Below are 15228 nucleotides of genomic sequence, written 5' to 3'. Positions count from 1 at the left end.
GCTATGCTCTATGGTGGTGGGGCGTGCTCGGGTCTACCGGCACTAGCACAAGTTGACCCCCCAAGTCAGCCGTACCGGTGTTGGTGTGCTCGCGCCGCTTTCACTGTGCAACGTCAGGACACGCACGCTCGCTGGCTGGTATTGGTGCATGCGGTCCCGGTTCGCGCAAAACAGTGCGCCGCTATCAAAAAACGCTTGCGAACGTTTTTCAGTTCGCCTTTAAACTGTTAAACTCGCGGATTCAAGTGTAAGTAAACCGCGCTGCTCGTAGATTTTCTAGAATCGAGAAGTGCGAGGTTTTGTTGTAGGGTTTTAATTCGTTACTGGATGGGAATAGGATTTAATAATTACTAGTTTTTTTCGGGATAATTGGGAGATATCTGTGATAATTACGTAGAGTGTAAAGACAAACCGAACTTGAATAAGTGAGATTTCCTTTGTTGTTTAGTGAATAGCGCGGATGGACTGAAATTTTCTGTGAAAAAGTGATTGAGGACACGAGAGTGAATGTGTGTCAGTCAAATCAGCGAAAATTTGTCGCTGGAAGGACACCACAAAAACAATCAACTGATAAGGCTTGACACGCTCTTCCATTGAGGATTCGAGAAAAATCGAAAGACTCCCCTACTGGAATGGGATCAATTGTAGTACATACACAAATAAAATTTCCTAGGCCGGTTGTTTGGTGACCACCGATTTATCGAAGTGACTAAGTTATGCCAAATATCGACGACTTCCATGAATCATAGCTTCAGTTATTGGTCGTTGACACACGAAATGGAAATGCCGTCAGATTGCAAAGTATTTTTATTTCACGTCGTTTGCATCACATATCCGTTTGTATCGAGTGTTTCGATCGAGCAGGAATTTATAGACCTATTTTTAAATACTTGCTTCACACGCTCTGTACAGATCTTCGGTCGGTTCGTGCTCGGAATGTACAAAAAGTGTCTGGTCAGAATTTTTCACACTGAAGCGGTTTGAAGCGAAAATTGCCGAGCTATATTTAGCTCGCAGCCCATGTTTGCTTTACGGGCTTTGTGTGCGATTGTTTAATCCGTTTTTCTCAGTGGGTGTCTGAATTATGAAATTGAAAGCAACTGTTTGTCTTTCTCAGGATCACCGTGGGCAATGCCGATGCAATCGGATCGCTTGCATCATTTCAGACATGTTCGTTGCGAAGGACCATGCGTGACTGTCTCATTGGTTTCCTACATAGAAAACGGTATAGTTCTTCGCATGCCAAAATAATACCTGTTGACTGTGTTACTTTGGTGGAAGATCTATTTTTAGACATTTTTCTCCGATCGCACGAAATCGTATTCGTATTAGGAAGTAGTCGCATTGCGTTTGCGCCGTGGAAAACTCTCGTCCTACGCATTTCTATTGTTGGATTGATAGAATGGAATCGGATGGTGCTGTGGTGGCCACTGCTCGAAAGTCAATCCAAGCAAACAGCGAACCACCGGACACTAGATTGCACAAGTAGGGTTACATTGAGAAATTTTCACGCATGGTACACCAGAGTAGGACATTTTTTTCTCTCTTGCACACCGACTGCCACTTCTGACTCTGAACTCGAATAGAAATAGTTCCGTTTTTTTCAAACTAGAATGAAACATAGAAGTACGCTCAGAAAATGCAGAAATTATAAGTTTTCTCTATGTATCGATCTATTCTTAATATAGATAATATAAATGTAACGGGATTAATATAATCTAAAACCATTGCTGAAGTAGTGTAGAAACAATTATTTAGCTAGATTGATAGAAAATTCGTTGAAGTAATTTTACTAAAATTTTCAAACTTCAAAAACTTTTGGAGGTGACATATTGCAATGCAAACGCCGAATACAAACGAGTGCTTACTCTATTCCAAACAAAGCAACCATACTTCCGGATGGAATCGAAATTTTTCCAAATTCCTTTAAAGATGAAAAAAGAGTAACCATATCAGGAGATATTTCCATCGACTATTTTACCCATATTGATACAGTTGAGCTGAAGGCCGAATCTAACATTGACAGCAAATGGAGAAAAACATCGATGAACGTTTTGACTTTGGTTTCAATTCCTATTTAGAAATTATCGTATATTCTCATGTCAATTTTTGATAAATCGATGAACTGTGGGTTTATCTTCAAAAGGTATGCAATAACATGAAAAGAGTTTCACCCTTTTTCTATTTTACTTCTATGCTCCCTGTGTGAATTGTGAAGTTACGCTTTCGCGTGCATTTTCCGTGACTGGTTTCCGCGACTAAGACAAATCTTCGGTCTCATTTACTATTTCCAGTAGTAAAAAGTTCGGAAACCATTTAAAATTACAAAAATAAATAGTTTCGCACTTTCTAACTAGCAATTGAAGAATCGCCCTGTTTGTTGGCATGGACCAGAGTTGCCAGGTTATTTTTTCAAAAATCTGTCAAAACTCAAAAATTTATCTGGATTTATCTGGGTCTACTATATACGAGGAAATTTTTGCCGGGCTGTATTTTCAGTGAGCAAAAAAAAAGAAAAAAAGGTCTCCTTACCTATCCTATAGAGGCCAAAACCGTAAAGATCTAGCGAGATCTGACAAAATCCAAGAAAATTTGGAAAATCAGGCAAAAGATCTGATTAGTTTAAGTGTCTGGCGAAACGAGAAAAATCTGGCATTTGCCAGACAAATCTGGCAATCTGGCAACGCTGCATGGAACACGAAGGGTGAAACTTACGTAAACAAATGGAATGACAGTTTCGTCTTTTGTTCTTTGTATTACAAAGATTGAGATTTTTGTAGAATCCGAATTTTTAGGCAAAATAGTAGGATTTTGAAGCATTTAGTCGTAGTAGACAGAGACTCGATTTGTTTACTTTTGTAAGATTTGCCATTCCTTGAAAAACAACGGAATTCTAAAATCTTACACTCAGGCAAAATGAACAGTGAAAATCATGAGATATGTCGTGTAGTTGCTGGAATCGCAATTTCATAGAAGTAATATAATAACAAACCTTCATTTTAATGGTTATCACTTTTTATTATGCATTATATCTATCGTTAATGTTATTTGTATACGTGCGCTCTATAGATTCAATAGCATATGAGAGATCTTATGTCTAACAGGGGAATTCAGTACACACCTAAATTACATTACCGATCCCAGCTGTTCAAACCTTTGTAGATTTCAGTAAAAATAACATTTCATCACAGCGGTACCTTAAGAACCTGCTGTCAACATATGATAATTTGTGCTTATATATCAGTAGAATAACAAGGTTCGGTAGTTCGGCTGTTCTGAACTCGTAAAAAGATGGAAAAAAAATTACCAAGCGAAGTTTAGTGTGTATAATCTTCTCAATATTTTCGAATAAATTTCATAAGGATTTGAATGAGGTGAATCTTTACCCTCTTTATGATTCACATTCAAGATTCTTGTGGCTAAAGTCACCGTTTTTCTTTGTTTACTTTCTCATTCGATTAATGGTGAGATTATGAAAATTTTTATTAAGTTTCCAGTACTGACCGAAGTTAAAGGTTTCAGGTATCGTTTCATATAAAGAAGCGTATGAACGGCTTAGTAATTGATAGAAAAAAAAGTAACAAGCAAACTGTCACTTGCTTACCGGGATCACGGAGTATTTCATATTTTCCGGCATTCTTTCTACATGTCCAGACGGTTGTAAGCAACCGTGTTCTAATAGTCTTCTGAAGTACACAGGCAACCAATAAGCACATACTAATGCCGTATTATGCAGCCCGTCTGGGTTCGATTCTCAACCAGGGTTGAAGGGTCAGTTAAAACCTTTTTAATCGAAAACAAAAAGCGTATGGATAATGTCAGAGACATAGCCGTATGACGTGAATACAAATGAAATAGATGACTTAGTTTCATTGATGTTTAATAATCTGTGTTGTGGACCTGGAATGCTGGAAACGAATTTTGGAGCCGAGTGCTAGAACTGAATTCTAGAGCTGAAATTAGAAACTTAATTTTGATTCAGGATTTTGGAACTGAATCCTAAACCTGAACTCGGGAAACGAACTCTGAAAATGTGTTCTAGAACTGAATTCTGTTGAACTGAACCTGTAATATGAACCTGAATTTTGGAATTGATTTGGAGACCATGATTCTTGTTCACACCTCATTAATGATTTTTAGTTACAGAATTCCGGTCCATGATTTAGTTCTCAAATTCGGGTCCAGAATTTAGCATAGAAACTGAGTTCTATAATCTAGATCAAATAGATCAAGATCTTGATGTCAGTTCCACATTTCGGTTCCAAAATCCAGGCTTAGAATCAAGTTTTCGAACTCTGGAACTCGATTCTGGTCCTGGATTTTGGACTGGATGTGGAATTTTAGATATGGATTCTGAAAAAAATTGGTCTTGGATTCTGAAATCGAATTTCAGAACTGAACTCTAAAATTGGATTCTGGTCTGAACTGAACGAGGCAACTACGCGGCTAGAATGAATGAAGACGTAAAACGTATTCACGTCAAAAAAAGCGCAGAATTTTTTCCAACTTACTGACTACTCGAATTTTCTACCTTCAACGATCATTCTTTAAGCCTGTACAGAATTACAGCGAGTATCAAAGGCTTATTTAGAGCAGGAATTGTGTAATATTGCAAGCTGCGAGATTTCCGCTCATTTCGAAGTCTACAGCTTTCTATTCCTATTAACAACCGCAACACACCTTTTTATCTCTTGGTTGAATTGAATTAGTTTTCCACGGTGTGTAGATTGTGGTGTGTACAAGATCAGAAAACTCATCCGTCAGAGTCAACCGATGAAGTTTTTATTTCGCCAATGAAACAATGTAATCGGTTTGCATACTGGATCTCTGATTTTCGTCACGAGAATTTACTCGGTTTTTTTTGTCGAGATCACTACAACCAATCTTTCCTTCACGTATTACAGGAGGTCCTAACGATTATTATTTTGCTGTACGTGCAGATAGGAGAATGACTACTGAATCAAAACAACACCTGAAGTAGCTGTACGAGTTGCACATGTACAGATTTGCACAAGTTAAAATATTTAACTACTTGTCGATTTTGATACACATATAAGCGAACGACCCTTACTTTCCAAATTCACCTTGTGAAGCCTTGAATGTATTGAACATTGAGTCTTTTTTCAGAACTGAATGAATTTTGTTATCGATTCTATACTATTTCGATTTTATTAAAGACAATACATGGTGCGATACAGAGCAATTCTAGTTATAATTCGTAGTGTTTGCATCGAGATTTGACTATATTTTTTTACTATACAATAAGACTCTTTTAGCCAGGTCTGACAGATACTCTTAGAATTTTCAAAATTGTAAATATTCTGAAAATTGACAAAATATGACGAAATATTTGTTAATAGGAATAGCACACCAAAATACTGGGTTCTGTGTCTGTTACTATTTCGTGACATTAGTGACGAAATAGTAATGAAATATTTTCAAGTTATTGGAATTAAATTGAAACTAATATCTTTAGAATCGATGTTCAATATATTAAACGTAGTCTGTCAAAAAATTATATTGTGAAGAGCATTCATTTTTTAGATTACCCCGTAAAGAGGGAACCTACGCATTTTTTTTTGAAGAACAGTTTTGTAAGATTTTGCTGAGATAAAGTGTACTTAAACTTCAAAACCTAGAATTCATAAAATATCTTTACCTGACATATGATAGGAACAAAAATAGTATAACAACTGGAAAAATGAGTAAATACTTCCATGCAATACGTTACTACTGGGATCAGATCAGAAGAGAATCTAACCGATTGCGCAAAGCACACATGTACAACACTTTCTCCAAGCGGATGCTTTTGTAATGTGTTCTTTCCACATCTTCATGATGTCTCAGTTGGGAAAACAGTTTTTCGCGTGGGAAAATGTTTGTATATTAATATAAATTTTTGCTTTATTCATATACCTATTTCTTTTTTCACACTGATAAAAAAGACTATCTTGCAAGGAGTTTGCCAAAGTGTATTATATTATTAAAACCTCATTATTTCTAAGGTTGAGTAAATAAAATTAATCAAGGGATTGTCAGACGAACTGTGAATGTAAATCGTACATTTTCTGACAGAACCAATAGTTTAGAGGAGACTGATCACTAAAAGTAAAATAAAAAATTAGGTCTGTGTTTAAATATAGTTCCAAGAATTCTTATTTTTAACACTCGCTTATCAAAAATAGAAGCTGATAACGGCCTAAAGATTCATAAAAGGGGGGATCTTAGGGACCTATCCTATCAAGTAAGGACACACAAAAAGTCATCTTAGGGACCCACAAAAAAGTACCCATCATTTCAAATTATTGTTTAATATATTGATATTAGCACAGGAAATAGATATACAGGCTCGCATATGAACTGTGTGTGAAATTTGCTCAATCAGCTTGGTGAATAATTGCAAATGTCACCGCGATCGACACTATTTTGGGAACTGCTTTCACATGAGACACTATTTCGGGTGCAACATTCACTTCACGCTAAATCTCGATGAACATTAGAAAAGGTCCCAAGTGCAAATGACAGATTCTCTTTGTTTACATACTCTTTCAATTATAACGGCCTAATCTTGTATTTTTCAACAATTTCTGAACTACAGATCAAAAGTCGATGGGTTCAGTCGTTATTATATGTAAAAGGTTGGATAGAGGAATTACCGATAGGGCCGTAATAATCGAAAGAGAAAGTAAACAAAGAGAAACTCTCATTTGTACTTAGGACCTGTTCCCGTGTTTGACTTCAAATATTTGTTTTGCTATTGGATAAAATCACAAGTTTATTTTCGTTTTATTCCGGCCCCCTGTCACGACGCCATCTTGATGAGATCAAAATCGGAACTTCAAAATCAGCTGATCGATTTTCAGTTCAGGCGATTAGTCGAGTAGGTAGCAGTAGTCAGCTCCAGGGGTTTTTGAAAAGTTTTGTTCGAGCCTGTACATCTGTTATCTGTGACATTAGACTTGATATGATGCATACCAAATCACAGTTTGTCTAACTTACTCGTCTTGAATTGAGGAATCTCGCTCTATTATTACGACTTGTACATCTCACAAAACCAGTATTCTTTGAACTACTGTAAAACAAGTGCTAACCGCAAATAAAAATGCCTTGAGAGACAGTAGTTCAGTGCAACAATGAACATCCCATACAAACCTAGCTCCAGGTGGTATTACATAAACAAAACTCTACGCCAAACAACAACACTGGAAAAAAAATCATTTCCATTGTCAGTTTACTGCCAGCTATGCTCGGATAAGTAGTTTACAAGAACATTCATCATGGTATTTACGAAGCGCAAATTTTATGCAAATTCCATCAAACAACGTACAGCTCGTGGTCACCCATTAAAATCAAAACATGCTTTGCTGACTTACTCATAGTCGTGCGATTTGCGAAGGAAAGCAACAATGACAACGACAACCAGAACCGGTAGCCGTCTAACCGCAGCCCCACGGCGAGCCTGGCCCGTGCCATCAAAGTCAGTGTCAAGAGTTATGGTACGCTGCTAGGTAGCGCTGGATATCTTTGCAGTTTCTCCTTGTTTACTATGCAGTGTTTGAAATAGTTTAAAATACTATTTTTCGCTATTATTTTCCCGAAAAATCGATGTTATCCGTCGTTTTGCGAAGGTCATTAATCTGTTCAAGGACTTTCAATCCTTCATATTTCAAACAGTAGCAACTTGATCAAGTCAACTTCGATCCGACGACGACTCGGTTCAGGTCTGGGCCGTTGGCCGTCGATCTAGCAAACGTTGACTAAATCCGATCCGAGGGATCGAGATTCGAGGCTGCTGCGGTCGGTACGGCACATTTATTAGTTATTGCCCGTATAAGTACCGGTTTTGGAATGTCTTAATGTGAACTTGCATCTGCCTTATATGGATAAATCGGGGTGCACTTGTGCACCTAGTTCTCACCGCAAGTTCACCTGTTCGGGGTTTTGTTTTTCAACCCGGCCGGTCCAATCCGCCAATCGGTGTGACTTATGAATGCTCATTTCGCTGTGGCGCCTTGCCTCGGTGAACCAGTTTCGCTCGCTTTGGTGCGACATTTTCGATCACTGTCGGTGACAGCCGACAGGGGGCATAATCTGTCGGCGAGTACAATTTGTTGGAACAACAAACACTCTGACGAAACGTGACAATTGCTCATGGCCGAACGGGCTGAGAAATAGGTTGGCTTGGCAGACCTTGAGCTGTTCCGACGACACTTTTGGCCCGCAGTTATCTGGAGTAGCCGAGATGACGCACGGTCTTCGGGCTACATTTTTGTGGACCAGTTTCGGTCCTTGACGGGTGGACTCGAAGGCGCCGTGCCGCATTGCAGACAAATTATCGAGGGGATAAATTGCAGGCTATCGAAACCAGAACAAAACAAAAAAAGGGGTAATAAAGTACTTGATTGCAAGTGCCTTCATGAAAGGCCGAGTAGGAATGAGTAGTGAAAGGTCATATTGGGATTTTGTTTGCAGGCTACTGTGCTCTTCGAGAAGGTTGCAATCGAGGATAATTTCAAGGGCTTAGCAATTTTACACGGTAGATTTCGAATGAGAAAGTTCACGTAGCAATGTCGGTTATAATTTTCGATTTGTCATGACATCTTTTTCGATAGTCGATAATCGCAGATAAAAACGTACACATCTCGCCGGAACTGAACTGTTTCTTCCATACTCGGATATTAGTTACATACGGAAAGTTGGCATATTGAGAAAAAGACATTTCAAATTCTATTTTCGTTTAATTTTTGTTCTATTAAACAATAAATTTTGGTACTGTTACGTGAAATATCCGTAATACATCCGAAGATAAACTCAAGATTACAATGTCTCCTACGATCCATTGAAAAATGTCAGTTATCGTGAACCAGTAGACTCAGTAATAATGTAATTTTATTGACCCTTCGTTAATGAGCGTCGACTAGCACCGGTAAAATCCCATGAAAACAATACAAATTAGAAAGGATTAGGATTAGAACATATGTTTACATTCAGCACATAATGATTCCTGACTTCAATGGTATTTAATGCTTCGTGGGATGAGACGATTACCAACTAAAAAAAATTCTTAGCTATAATTCTAAATAGTTTTTACATTCTTATTTTAAGAATTACTGAATATGTAGTCAAATAGCTTAATACCGTTCATACTGTAACTTGATATTTTTCAAACATAAACAAACATTGTCATAGTTACGACGCTTGTAGCGATCAGACGCTTGTTGTTTTGCTTCAAAAAATTGAACCTGACAGTGAACGGAGCTCATCGAGGAGTCCTATTTAAATGATACATGAGAAATCGTAGACCACTCCATCTTGTGTTTATCTTTGATACATTACTAATATTTTAATTTCACATCAAAGAAATTTGCACTGAACGGGACTCAGTTTTGGAATAAAGCAAAATGTTACTATGATGATTTATCTAATTTTAGTTTTCCTACACGGATAGAAATCCATTGCCGGTACCATGATTAAGAAATTATGGAAATCATGAAGCGTGTCTTATCAGGATATCATACTTATTGTTAATGATATTATGAGCAACTTGATTTAAAGGAATTACTGGGCTGCTCGAAGCACCTCTACAGGAGAATTGCTACTTGGCGATTGCTTTTTAAAATAACCGTTAAATTTCTTACACAAATTGAAATCTCTAATTGGATGTCTGTTCTCTGTGGTTTTACATCGTAGTGACTTGAGAATAAAATGTGAGCTTTTTCCCACACATCCAGAAAAAGAAACTGTCTTTTTGTGTCTGGTGGAATTCAAAATAAATTCTGAAATAATGCAACAACCGATTCCGAATGATATTTCGCTACCAATCGCCCTCGACTGCTCTATTTTTCAGTACTCGATCGATTCAGCGCTAAAATTTTCGCCTGACTGGGGTGCTCGACCAACCCAATTGACAGTGACATTATAAATGTCATTGAGCTTTCGCTCATTTTATGATTGTGTTAGTGTAAAAATTAGGCGACTTACGCCATTTGATTTTACTCCAGCTAGAGGAATGGATGATGCTAACTAACGTATACACAGAAAGAAATAATGAAATTTACACGACATGTAAATCAACAGTAACATGGAATAGACATGAGCTGAATCGAAATTTTGATTGAAAACATTCTTCGATGCAAAACTAAATCGGATTGCATTGAATTTTCAATGAATATAACCGGAACTTTCATTTAACGCTTAGTTTGCGATTAAATTACACTAAGGTCTCTTTTTACACGGGGGTTACGTACCGTGTTAAAAAAATCCGTGTAAAAGAAAACCGTGTTAATTGCGGAAACCGTGCAAAAAAAAAACCGTGGAAAATTTGACGTAATAATTGCAAAAACCGTAGATTTGATTTTTTGTTTGTTTTATTTTGGATAAAATGTAACTTTTGATAATTTGAAGGGGAAAAAAAGTTTATTTGTACTCCCCAATTTATACAAGGTGCACATAACTGTGAAAATGTAACTGTTGATTCACAATATAAACGGAAATCTAAAAAACAGCCAGAGGTTACGAGAAGGGTCCAGTCATACTTAATAAAACACATTGGATGATAAATTAAAATTAGAATACTTAGAAAACGCGTTGTACGACAAGCAAAATAATCTAAATGGCTCATGTCTACTGTATAATGCATTCAGTTTTCAAAAAAAAAAACGATAATACTTTCAAATTAGATCGTTCGACTAAAGTGCTAGTAACACCACCAATAAACACTTTCACTACAAATCAAGCTTGAGAATCAGTTCTTTCCAATTCCGAAGGTGCGATGTGTAGTAAACACTAACGATCTTAACAGTCATTTTCAACTAAACTGAGGAAAAGACATGGGTATTGGATGAAGATCTATGCACGCAGAGACAGAATTAAAGGGGAAGAATTCATAGAGATGGACATAAAACAAATTATAAAAGGTATTACTATGTGTAACGCTCGTATATTATTTAAAGGAAAAACAGTACATTTGGCGTAAAAATCAAGGAAATACAGTACATCGACTTTGAAAATACAGTACATTTTACAGTACGCATTTTTCTAAAAATAGTGAATAAAAAACAAAAGCAAATAAATTTGATCAGCATCTTACGAGGAAAACAGATTAAAAAAACGAATACAACTATGTAATGAAAACCGCGAAAAAGCCACCGCAGAAATTGGACTCGAACCCGTAGCAAGCCAAATACGGGTAAATCGTTTTGCATATTAAATTATCCTGCATGTGAGACACACATACAAACAGCCTAACTGAACATAAGAACCGAGCATGTTCAGCTGTGCTCGGGCCCTATGGCGTTCATTTGTAGTCATTTCTCAATAATAATCCCTCCGCAAGGTGTTTCAGCCCTCAATTAGTCCGTTTTTTTTGTATGTTTCACATGCAGGGCAGGTGGAAAAACGATTTAGGAGGATAGGAACTTTTTCGGGTTCGAGTACAGTCTATGCGGTAGCTTTTTCGCGGTTTTCATCACACAGTTGTATTCGCATATCATGTAAAACTTACTCAATACGGCTCTACGTCTTAAGAAGACTAAACAAATCGTTCAAAGCAAATTCATAAACTCAATTAAAAATTTTAAAATTCGCCAAAAACTGAAAAATGTGCGAAAGTAATAACATTTTTTGAGAAGCGGATGCTTTCGATAATGATTTTGATTTAGACCATATTTTCTTTTTGGTTGAGACATTTTTCTTTTTTTTAATCATCAAAGTTTCGCTTGATTGTTGTGACGCGCTCTGAACAAGAATTATTAATGAAAAAATTTGTGTGTGTGGTTGTTGTGTTCTCATTAACATTCGCTACGTGTTGTTACTGCTCTTGTACTGCCACAGATCGAAATTCAATGCGTTGAAGATTTAAAATTCTGTATTAAATTTGAGTGTGAAAAATACAGTGTAAAAATACAGTATGAATTAAAATACAGTAGATTTGAGGGTAAAAAACAGTACACAGTATTTGAGTCGAAAATACAGTACATTACTGTAAAATACAGTACGGATACGAGCGTTAACTATGTGTCATGCTGAAGCAACTCATTTCATCGGCGTAAATCATAATACTACTAGAGCTATATCATTCAAATGGGTATGAAATACTGTATTGCTCGATATGATGAAGAGTTGAAGTAAAGTTCTTCAACGCTCCGAAATTCTCGATGATATCAATGACGATGCTGACATCATACACCACAACTGAGCGGAAGAGACGTTGTCGTGTAATTTACGACAGGGGTTCAAGATCTGAAAACTGATTATTCATTTTATGGAACGACAGTCAATACTCCCGTGAATGGTTGAATGAATAATTTTAGTTAACTTTCAAACTTAAAATTAACTCTCATAATCGTTTTCTTACAGACAACCTGTTCCCTATTTAAAATTTTTCTCAAAAAAACAAATGACAGTTCTTTTTAAACTCTCATCAGAAACCGTGTTAATTGCGAAAACCGTGTAAATAAAAACCGTGTTAATTCCGGAATCCGTGTAAAAAAAGCCGTGTATAAAAAAACCGTGCGAAAAAAAAACGTGTAAAAAGAGACCTTAGTGTATATTGAAATCTACAGTATTGTGAATTAACTTTATGTTTAAATACCTGCTGCAAATATGTGCATGAAATTAGATGTAAATTCACAAAATATTTTTATCTGTGTAGGACTTTTTGTTCATTTCCAGCGAATTTCAACAATTTATGCGGACTGAATTGTCAATTCATTTCCTTCTTATTCTTTCCCGATTTTGCACCTTTTTTTTTTGCTGATTTTCAGTTTATTTTTTAAATAAAAATATTGTATAACTGAATATATGATTTTAAATCTTCAATTTTTTCGGATATGCAGAACTACACAGCGAAAAAAAAATGAAATTTACAGGTGACGCAAATCTACATATGACACAATTCATAGAACGTAATCCGTGAAACGACTGAATTTTACAAGAATGATATAAATATACGCCCGTATTTCAAGCAAATGGGTAAATTTACTTGTTTCAGCACTAAAAAGTATGTCAGAATGAATTAAATATAGGTTATATTTACTGTAAAATTGAGTTATGTCGGTCTCAGAAGACGTAAATTTACACGATTTTTTTTAGGTGTGTAGTAAATAACCAATTCTTCTTAGAATTCCAGCATTCGTTGGAAATGAACAAAAAGGCCTCACACACTTACATTTTAATACTGAGTCACTGCAAAAATGTCGAGATTTGCACAGTCGAGAACGATATTGGAAATGTGTGAAATTACTATAATTACTAAGTCGAAGGTTTCGGGTATCATTTTGTATACAAAGAGCTAAGTGATAAACGTGGATCTTGCTTTATAATCAAGAAAAGAGAAAGTAGACAAATGGAAGCTGTCACTTGCTCTCACGGCCTTTTGAAAAATTCACCGAGAAATGTCAGTAATCACCGATACTGTCAGCAAACCTTTGCTCAGTGAAAGCGACTAGAAGTACATGAATAGCTGTGACATTGGTTGTTGACCGTAATCAGGATGTAGCTTTTATTAATTTCTTATAGCTATATTTTTATAGCGTTCCATGGAGCGGTTTCTTGAGTCGACCGAATAGAAAAAAGTCACAGGGAGCCAAATCAGGTGTATTCGGTGGATGCATGGTATTCGTTTCGTTTCTAACCAAATTTTCACGGATAACGATGGCATCACGCACCGTATCGTAATGCAAGATCCACGAGTTGTTTGCCCACAAACCTGGTCTTTTTCGGCGAATTGCTTCACGCAAACGTCTCATAACGCCCAAATAATACTCCTTGTTGACGGTCTTGTGAGAAATTCTGACAGCTGGCAGAAACCTGGCAAGATTGCGGCAACTGTCAAAATTTTGCAGGCAATATTCTGTCGCCACATGACGTCTTGCAAGATTGCTCTTTTTTTCTTTTTTTCTGTTCGATTTCATTTGATATTCGTCAATCTCGCATGTACATCCAAAAATGAGAACGAGTCTTGAGACCAGGTAAAGAAAACGAAAATACTGGTATATTGAGAGATGAAGCTTTGCATATCATGTTTGGTAGTGCAAAAGCTATGTTATTGCTCTTCATTTGAACTTCTAATGAAAAAATTAAACCGAAGTCGCTAAATATGAAGAGCCGATCCAAAACGGTTCTGTCAGTCTTGTCAGTTCTCTGCCGGAAACGGTTGTTGCATTGTTGCCAGACTCTTACCGGATTTCTGCCAACATTCCAGCAAAACCATCTGGCAGACGCTGCCAGCCGTCCGTGGGGAAATCTGTCAGGCATATGCAAGTGGGCATATGATAAACATTTGCCAACACTGCTGCACACCTGGAAACAAGCAGTGAATTATAAAAATAACCAGGGCTTTTTCGTCATTTCTCTCTGAGGAGCACGCTCGTGCACAATTTTTTATACCCCCTCGATAATGTTTTAATGAGAAAATATTGAAATCATTCCTTTTTTAATTGTTTAAAAACACAAAATTTTAGTGAAATATAATAACTGAAGTTTTATTCAGGTTATATTGTTATGATATAAAAACTTTTGATTACAATATATGGAACAAATTTTAAAGCAGCTTCCAACTTTTAATCAAATTTTGCTCATAAATCGAACTATTATGAACTTTACTGTTTGGGTCCATGGAAGAAGAATGATTTTTAATTAACCATGAGTCCACATATTCCATAGGGTGAAAGATTGGTCCATTGATCTTGAAATCCAATAGCGATGATACTTTATTGTAGTAGATGTCATTACTAAGTTCATCTGCGAAAATCCTCTCGCATTCTACCGTTGTAACTGCTATGGTATGAACAGTATTGACGAGAAAAGGTTCCTGAATTACAAGGTGATGAGTGATGAAAGATTTTTAAACAGTAAAATAAATAACGACTTAAAAAAGGTGACGAAATGTTCAAAACTGATATTGAGCCCTTTTTTTGAAATTATGGTTTTTTAAGTTGCTGGATGCTGAAAATTCTATCCTCCATATGGTTGATGGCGCAAAAACAGGGGCGATATCATCAAGATTGGTATCAACATTATTCTGATTTGTGGGTCTGGTTAGTTGTTGACCAAACTCATTTACGAATTGAAAAATATGATCAGCTTAAAAATGCGTCACTGTGATATTTTCGATATTTTTTTAAGGTCCCCACATAAAAAGTCTTGAGAATAACAATAGCCACAGATCTAGAGATTTATTTTATTTATTGCAATGAAAGCTGTACGTATTAAAAAGAACGTGTTCCG

General features: G+C 36.5%; 1 protein-coding gene across 8 annotated transcripts in view; it reads left to right on the top strand.

Moving 5' to 3' along the window:
- The first annotated feature begins 92 nt into the window (after positions 1 to 92).
- The window catches only part of LOC131427772 (tropomyosin-2), a 134567-nt gene continuing 119431 nt past the window's right edge, over positions 93 to 15228 (top strand). For 3 of the 8 annotated variants that reach the window (XM_058591265.1, XM_058591264.1, XM_058591271.1), the window contains exon 1: positions 93 to 247. The gene's annotated coding sequence lies outside the window, so the exon portion shown is untranslated. Of the gene's footprint in view, positions 248 to 270; positions 426 to 15228 lie in introns of those variants that run through there. The other 5 variants (XM_058591269.1, XM_058591261.1, XM_058591270.1 and 2 more) reach the window with 3 other exon arrangements.

This window comes from Malaya genurostris, chromosome 2 (assembly GCF_030247185.1).
Source record: "Malaya genurostris strain Urasoe2022 chromosome 2, Malgen_1.1, whole genome shotgun sequence".
Taxonomy (NCBI): Eukaryota; Metazoa; Arthropoda; class Insecta; order Diptera; family Culicidae; genus Malaya; species Malaya genurostris.
This window is presented reverse-complemented; position numbering and strand designations above follow the sequence as displayed.